Consider the following 8,698-nt stretch of genomic DNA (forward strand, 5'->3'; position numbering starts at 1 on the left):
AAATCCCCTCCCATACCACAGACTTGATGGTCCCAGTACCAGAGCTGGGTGGAAGTTGGATGAGACCTCCCCACCGGACCCCATCCAGCCACGGTGACACAGGAGAACCATCCAGGGGACTGGCGACGGAGGGGGACCAACAAATGGGTCCTGCCAGAGTCTCCCCAGCTTTATTAATTAGGACTTATTAAGTCTTCAAGGCCATGTGAAGGCCCACCAGGCACCCAACTCAACGAGGTTTTCTTGCCGAGATGCTCAGCCCTGGCACACGCGTGTGCAAGGAGGACACGGGGGGAAAAAAGAGGGGTACGTCCACGGTGCCAGACACCAACCCTACAAGAAACACCCAAGAAGGTGGTGATGCCCCATCACCCCAAGCAGGTGATGCCCACCAGAGCCACGGCCATGCCCCAAGAAGACGGAGAGCAGCGACGGGGGACGGAGCAGATCCCCACGAAGCATCCCCAGCGAGGGGTGCCACGGGGGGGTGGTGGGCACCATTCCCCCTTCCATCTCCAGGAGAATTTATAGGGCTGTCCCGGTGACACACCGTCTCGGTAACCGGAGAATGGCAGTTGTAAAAAATCCCATTTGCCAGCGTATTAGAATCCTATTAGAGCTCCCGGCGGAGAAATAAGGCCGGCCCTCCTGGCGGGATTAAAGGGACTAGGCCTCAGCCTCCGTGGTTTTTATGGCCCTCTCCCCCCATTTGCTGATCAAACTGACAGATATAAAGCCGCAGGCGAGAAGTGTCCTTGGCCCATAAGCCCCACGATGAAACACACACTCCAAAAAAAAAAAAAAAACCACACTTTTGAAGCAACTCAAGCTGCCAGGGGAGTGGAAGGGGCCATTTCTGCTTCTTTGCAGCATCTTCTCCTTCAGTCTGAGTTTTTTTTGGGGGGTGGGAAGATGCAGGGCTGGTGGAAGAAGGACAACGGGGTGTCCTTCAAGCTGGTCCTGCCTCTCCATACCCATCCACGCACGACACAGGCAGTGGCATAATTACTGTAATGATCACTCAGAAACACCTATTGATTGTCTGGGGATGCTTCAAGGCAAAAAAAATAATAATAATTAAAAAAAAGGCTGTTTAATAAAAGTAAGGAGGCGGAGCAGCACCAACGGGCAATCCCCACCCAAAAGGCTCAGAGCAAGACCTCCCCATACCCATCCACGCACGACACGGGGTACCCACAACACAGGCAGTGGCATAATTACTGTAATGATCACTCAGAAACACCTATTGATTGTCTGGAGATGCTTCAAGGCAATAATAATAATAATAATTAAAAAAAAGGCTGTTTAATAAAAGTAAGGAGGCGGAGCAGCACCAACGGGCAATCCCCACCCAAAAGGCTCAGAGCAGGGGTTGAACATCAAACTTTTAGCCCCTCAAGGCTTTGATGTTGGAGCTAAAGAAGGGACTCCACTCCCTGGAGATGTTGCACGTCATCATCAACTGCATGAGCAAGCTCAGGGAGAGGGCACACACAACAAGCCTTCGTCACCTTCCCTCACCGCGTGCTCCCTGGGGCTGAAAGCCCACGTGCCCATTTTACAGATCACACAGTCACAGAATCTTCGTGGTTGGAAGGGACCTCTGAGATCATTGAGTCAAATCACAAAAAACCAACCAACCAAACAAAAAAACACCCCAAAAACAGACACAACTCAACAATCCTGGGCACTAGAGCATGCCCTGAAGTGCCACCTCTACACGTTTCTTCAATCCCTCCAGGGATGGTGACTCCACCACCTCCCTGGGCAGGCTGTTCCAGGGCCTGACCACCCTCTCAGGAAAGTCATCTAAACCTCCCCTGCCCCAACTCCAGACCATTTCCTCTGCTCCTGTCATTCTTCCCTTGGGAGAAGAAGCCAACCCCCACCTCTCTACACCCTCCTTTCAGGGAGTTGTAGAGGACAAGGAGGTCTCCCCTCAGCCTCCTCTTCTCCAAACTCAACACCCCCAGTTCCCTCAGCCTCTCCTCATAGGACTTGTTCTCCAGACCCCTCCCCAGCTTGGTGGCTCTCCTCTGGACACGCTCCAGCACCTCAATGTCCTTCCAGAACTGAACCCAGCCCTTGAGATGAGGCCTCACCAGAGGCACCATCAGAAGCAGAAGCCAAAGAGGAGAAGCAACTTTCACACAAGCCAAAATAATTCATCTTCCAGCCCTTACCCATGTGCCAGAGCGGAATTACGTGTGTGTACTCACGTCTGGTCAACACCAACACCTTCCCTTACACCCCAAACCAGCTTCAGGTGCTTTTCACATGCAACATGCTCCTCCAACACACCTCCTTCTGCCACGCAAAACCCTGCAATGCGATTTTTTCCTCCTTCTTTCCGTGGCCTTGGGGCACAAGGCTGCCCAAAGCAGGGCTGAACACAAGAAAAGGACTGTTTTTTGGGTTTTTTTTTCCTTCTTTGAGGCACACATCAGGAGCTTACATGGCACAGATGCCCCCAGGGCACGTCTGCTGCCTTTTGGGGGGTCTCTGGGGAGGCAGGAGATGGTGTGGGGCTGGGATGTGGGCAGCCCTGGCAGCCTTCCCCGCTCCCCGGGGCTCGCAAGCGCAGCCCGGCTGGGGAGAATAAATAAATAATTGGGGACTGCTTGCTCAGCAGGGCTGTAAATAGTTCATGAGTTCCAGGAGATTTATTTCCCCCCTCCCAACCTCTCTTCTCGCCTTAACGAGCCCACAGCAGCCATGGAGAGGTGGAGAAGGTTCCTAGTTTATGGCCACCAACCGGCATTTTTCAGAGGAGCACCGCGCCGCAGAGGGACTCAAGGGGATGGCAGGGGCACAAGGCTGCCCAAAGCAGGGCTGAACACAAGAAAAGGACTGTTTTTTGGGTTTTTTTTTCCTTCTTTGAGGCACACATCAGGAGCTTACATGGCACAGATGCCCCCAGGGCACGTCTGCTGCCTTTTGGGGGGTCTCTGGGGAGGCAGGAGATGGTGTGGGGCTGGGATGTGGGCAGCCCTGGCAGCCTTCCCCGCTCCCCGGGGCTCGCAAGCGCAGCCCGGCTGGGGAGAATAAATAAATAATTGGGGACTGCTTGCTCAGCAGGGCTGTAAATAGTTCATGAGTTCCAGGAGATTTATTTCCCCCCTCCCAACCTCTCTTCTCGCCTTAACGAGCCCACAGCAGCCATGGAGAGGTGGAGAAGGTTCCTAGTTTATGGCCACCAACCGGCATTTTTCAGAGGAGCACCGCGCCGCAGAGGGACTCAAGGGGATGGCAAGGCACAGAGCCACCAGCTCAGCCACCAGCTCCTGCCCCTTCCCCAAAAATAGGAATTAGAGACACCAGACGACAAGAAAATGCTTCTCCTCGCCCGTAAGGATTTGCTAAGAGGTCCTTGATGATGCTCCTTCTTGCTGCCTTCATTTCATAGGAGGCCTTCCTTCATAGGAGCACCTCTCCTATGAAGACAGGCTGAGGGAGCTGGGGTTGTTCAGCCTGGAGAAGAGAAGGCTCCAGGGAGACCTTATAGCAACTTTTCAATACCTGAAGGGTGCCTATAGAAGAGCTGGGGAGGGACTCTGTAATGATAGGACAAGGGGAAATGGTTTTCAATTGGAAGAAAAAAGATTCAGATTAGATCTCAGGAAGAAATTTTTGACTCTGAGGGTGGTGAGACACTGGAACAGGTTGCCCAGAGAAGCTGTGGATGTCCCATCCTTGGAAGTGTTCAAGGCCAGGCTGGATGTGGCCTTGAGCAACCTGCTCTAGTGGGAGGTGTCCCTGCCCAGGGCAGGGGGGTTGGAACTGGATGATCTTTGAGGTCCTTTCCAACCCCAACCATCCTATGATTCTATGATTTTGAAGGGCCTCCATCCACCAGCCCTTAAGGAAGACCCTTCTCAAGAGATTTACAGGAACTGGGGAGACCCAGGTGGGCTCCCAGGAGAATGGTCCATCCACCAGCCCTTAAGGAAGACCCTTCTCAAGAGATTTTCACGAACTCGGGAGACCCAGGTGGGCTCCCAGGGGAATGGTCCATCCACCAGAGATTTGCAACGCAGCAGGTATTAAGAGCTAATTAAGAGGTATAAGCACAACGACCACCCCAGGGACAGCCACAAGCAGCTGAGGGACAGCAGAAGGTGTCTCCTGCTCACCCAAGCTCTCATTTTTTGAGGTCCCTGCTTTATTTCCAAATCCAACTCATCCAGACGGGGTCGTTTCCAGGGGAATTTCTCCCCCCGCCACCAACCTCTCCCCTTCCAACCATCTAACAAAGGGGCCAAGCAAAGCCTGGGAGCTCCACCAGGCACCCACCCCTCCTGGCAGCAGCGGAGCCGGCGCCGTAAAGGCTTTATCAATCCCCGGAGCCATCCAGCCTCCCCTGCTAGGTCTCTTTATTATGTGCCTTGACATTTCAAAGGGTTATATTTCCGCCTGTGAGAACCATCAGTCCAGCAGCACACAGTAATATATGGAGTAATAGAGTCTCAGCACAGCAGGTTTAATCTCATATTGCTGAAGCCCCCGGTGTCCCCGCCGAAGTCAGTTTGTCATGCCAACTCATCCAGACGGGGTCGGTTCCTGGGGAATTTCTCCCCCCCCACCAACCTCTCCCCTTCCAACCATCTAACAAAGGGGCCAAGCAAAGCCTGGGAGCTCCACCAGGCACCCACCCCTCCTGGCAGCAGCGGAGCCGGCGCCGTAAAGGCTTTATCAATCCCCGGAGCCATCCAGCCTCCCCTGCTAGGTCTCTTTATTATGTGCCTTGACATTTCAAAGGGTTATATTTCCGCCTGTGAGAACCATCAGTCCAGCAGCACACAGTAATATATGGAGTAATAGAGTCTCAGCACAGCAGGTTTAATCTCATATTGCTGAAGCCCCCGGTGTCCCCGCCGAAGTCAGTTTGTCATTAGGAATTCCTTTCTCCCGACTGCAAGCTTGTTTTTTTTTTGTTTGGGGTTATTATTTTTTCCCCTAAAGAGAAGAGAAACACTCCAGATTGATTTATGACTTGCCCCCTTTTCCTCCCGTGCAATGCAAACTGGCAAGCTCTGGGCAGGAGGAGAGAGATGGAGAGGGATGGAGAGAGATGGAGAGAGCCCAGAGCCAGCTCTCGCTGCCACCACCGCCTGGGTGACACCTCGGGGACCCTTCTCCAGCCCTTTGCAGAGACATCTCCACAGCTTCACCCCAGCAGATTTACCAGCAGTGCTGGAGAGCCAACAGAAGATTAACGATCAGCCCCTGCTGCAGCCACTAATTCAATGAGAGGGCTGGCTGGAAATGGGCAAGGAAGGGAAAAGGGACTAAAATCCTGGCATTTTCCAGAGTGCCAACTTGGATTCGGGGGGATGAAGCAGCAAAATGGGGCAGCAGATTGAAAAATCAGAATTTCTTCCGTGCCTCGGTGCCAACGTGGATTCGGAGGGGGTGAAGCAGCAAAATGGGGCAGCAGAGATTGAAAAATCAGAATTTCTTCCGTGCCTATACCCAAGGGAAAGGGGTTGAGCCCCTAAAAAGCTGACGGAATTAGGAGCAGATCAAAGACATTAATCAAAATTCTTTGGTGTGAGGGTGGTGAGGCACTGGAACGGGTTGCCCCAAGAAGCTGTGGCTGCCCCATCCCTGGAGGGGTTCAAGGCCAGGTTGGAGGGGGCTTGGAGCAACCTGGTGTGGTGGGAGGTGTCCCTGCCCAGGGCAGGAGGTGGCCTTCTGGAGCCATCTGAGGGCAAGAGGGCCCGTGGGACAGATTAGCTTGATGCCCAGAACACAGATTTTTAATGTCTCCAGAGACAGAGACTCCACCACCTCCCTGGGCAGCCTCTGCCAGGGCTCTGCCACCACAAAGTCAAGAAGTTCTTCCCCATCTTTGGATGGAAATTCCTGAGTTCAAGTTTGTGCCCATTTCCTCTTGTCCTGTCCCTGGGCACCACTGAAAAAAGACTGGCCCCATCCTCCTGACACCCACCCTTGAAGTATCTAGAGGTGTTGATCAGATCCCCCCTCAGCCTTCTCTTCTCCAGACTAAAAAGACCCAAGTCCCTCAGCCTCTCCTCATCAGAGAGATGCTCCAGGCCCCTCATCATCTCTGCTGTCCCCTCTCCAGCAGTTCCCTGTCCTTCTGGAACTGGGGAGCCCAGAACTGGTCCCAGTGCTCCAGCTGGGGCCTCCCCAGGGCAGAGCAGAGGGGCAGGATGACCTCCCTCCACCTGCTGCTCACACTCTTCTTGATGCCCTCCAGGATGCCCTTGGCCTTCTTGGCCACCAGGGCCCATTGCTGGCTCCTGGGCATCCTGTTGTCCACCAGGACTCCCAGGTCCTTTTCCACAGTTTCCTTTCGCTGGTGTTGCTCTGTGACTTCTGGCAGGTCTCAGCTAACACCAACAAGTCCCCAGACACCCCAACCCACCTCATCTCACTCCTCCTCACTCCAAGCCCTGGAGAACATCAGCTTCTGCAGCCGATGGCACTGGAGGAAGCGAAGCATGAAGTCCTCTCCCACTACCCAAGCATCCCGGCACACCTCCGTGGTTGCGACAACCATGAACCCAGACCAAGGCTTGAACAAGCATCTCCAGACCCCTCACATTATGTCCCCTAATGGCCCTGAGCATTTTCAGACTGTACCACAAAAAAACAGTATTAAATCAAGAACGGTCCCAGGGCTGGCAGCCTTCTGGAGCCATCTGAGGGCAAGAGGGCCCGTGGGACAGATTAGCTTGATGCCCAGCTATTGCATGGGCTTCAAAAAGGGAGAATGAGGAGGAGAGGTGGGACACAGATGCACGGAGCAACCCTAGATACCAGCTTGAGAGAGCCTGTGGCACCACATCCACCTCTAGCTGGAAAGAGGAAACCCCACCGCAGCCTCCAAGCTCCTCAGAGCCCTCCCCGGGCTCCTGGGACAGTGGGTAATAACAAAAAGCTTTATCTCAGACCCCCAAAGCCCAGGAAAATCAGAGAAAGAGCTGAGCACACCATCCTAGACGGATGGCCCAGCTAAATGGAAGGCCTTGGGAAGTCTGTCCACACATGGGACCTTGGCAAGAGGTTCTGCTCGGTGGCAGGAGCTTTACTCCTCGCCGCGTTTGATGGCCTCTTTCCCCTCGGGCATGGTCATCCCTGGGATCAACAGCTTCATGGAGGAAGGAGATAAAAAGGGCGCCAGGAACGGAGGCCAAAACTCCTGGGTTTAATCCATCCAAAGGCGAGTTGACATTTTCCAGCTGAAATCTGCGGCTCAATTGGAGCAGGCAGCAGATAGCAAATGGGAGGACATCGACACGGCGAGATGCTTCCTTGGCCGTGACAAACAAGGAGCTCAGCTGGCCTCTTCTGCCATCTTTACATTTCCATTTGGGAAACTAATTGCAGGAGCTCAGGGGTGGCTCTCGGGGGGGGTCACCCAGGTGCATCTGAGCAAGCAGGAGACACATGGGCTCGCAGGAGTCCTCTGGGGCAACAAATGCTCCTGGAAAAAGCCCGTGAGAGTTGAGGAGCAAACCCATCACACCCCTGCAGAGGTTCTCAAAGCCCCCAGTAACCAGCAGATAAGAGCTGGAAGGAAATGGGGCTGAATCAGGTGAGGGACTTGTTTGCCTGACCACAGCTTGATGGTTGGGGAAGCACGGGAGAAGGTGAGTCCTGAAGGACACCTGGCAAAACCATCCTTCCCTCCCTCCCTCCTGGCATTTCCACTCCTCTCCCCATCACCCATCCCATCAGGAGCACCAGGAAAGGCACCTACACCAAACCCAGGGATATGGGAGCGAAGAGGACACTCATAAGGACCTCCTAAACCATGAGGATCAGACCCATCCATGCTGGAGCACAGCTTGGGAATCCCAAAATAACAGGGCTGAGATGCCCAGGTGAGGCCCCAGACCCCTGTGTTTCCTCAGATATCAAGGCAACCTGTCCCTGAGGCGGCGGGGAGGGATCTTCTCTCGCCAGCAAACCCATCACTGCCGTATTGATTACATTTCAATTAGCAAGAATCCCATCGGGCGGTGGGCTGGGCAGGATGGGAGCAGCAGTGACAGGGCTGGCAGCACTATCAAGACTGATTAATACCCAAAAAACCCTGCACTTCAATCCAGGGGCACCTCTCGAGCCCCATGCCATAGCCAACATCCCTGGAAAAACCCATTTAAAACAGACTCACAATTACACATGGAATCCCAGAATCTTGGAGGTTGGAAGGGACCTTAGATCATCTCATCCAACCATCAACCTAATTTTGACAAAAATAAACACCTGCACAACAAATAAAAAGCAACACCATCACTAAAACGTATCTCCTAGCACTTCATCAACCCGTCTTTTGAACACCTCCAAGGATGGTGCCTCCACCACCTCCCTGGGCAGCCCATTCCAATGGCTGATGACCCTTTTGGTGAAAAAATCGTTCCTAATATCCAGCCTGAACCTCCCCTGGTGCCACTTGAGGCCATTTCCTCTTGTCCCATGGCCTGTTCCTTGGGAGAAGAGACCAACCCCCACTTCTCTACACCCTCCTTTCAGGGAGTTGGAGAGGACAAGGAGGTCCTCCTCAGCCTCCTCTTCTCCAGGCTGGATAACCCCAGGGATGCTGGAGCATCGCAGCCAAGCCATGGGGAGCAGGTAGGGAGCCCAAGCCCCGGGGTTCAAAGGCAGGAGGAGGCTGAAGCTTCTCCCTCTCCTTTTTGTCAGGTCAAATTTACTGCAACCAGAGGAG

The sequence above is a fragment of the Calidris pugnax genome, unplaced genomic scaffold (genome assembly GCF_001431845.1).
Source record: "Calidris pugnax isolate Ruff unplaced genomic scaffold, ASM143184v1 scaffold97, whole genome shotgun sequence".
Classification (NCBI taxonomy): domain Eukaryota; kingdom Metazoa; phylum Chordata; class Aves; order Charadriiformes; family Scolopacidae; genus Calidris; species Calidris pugnax.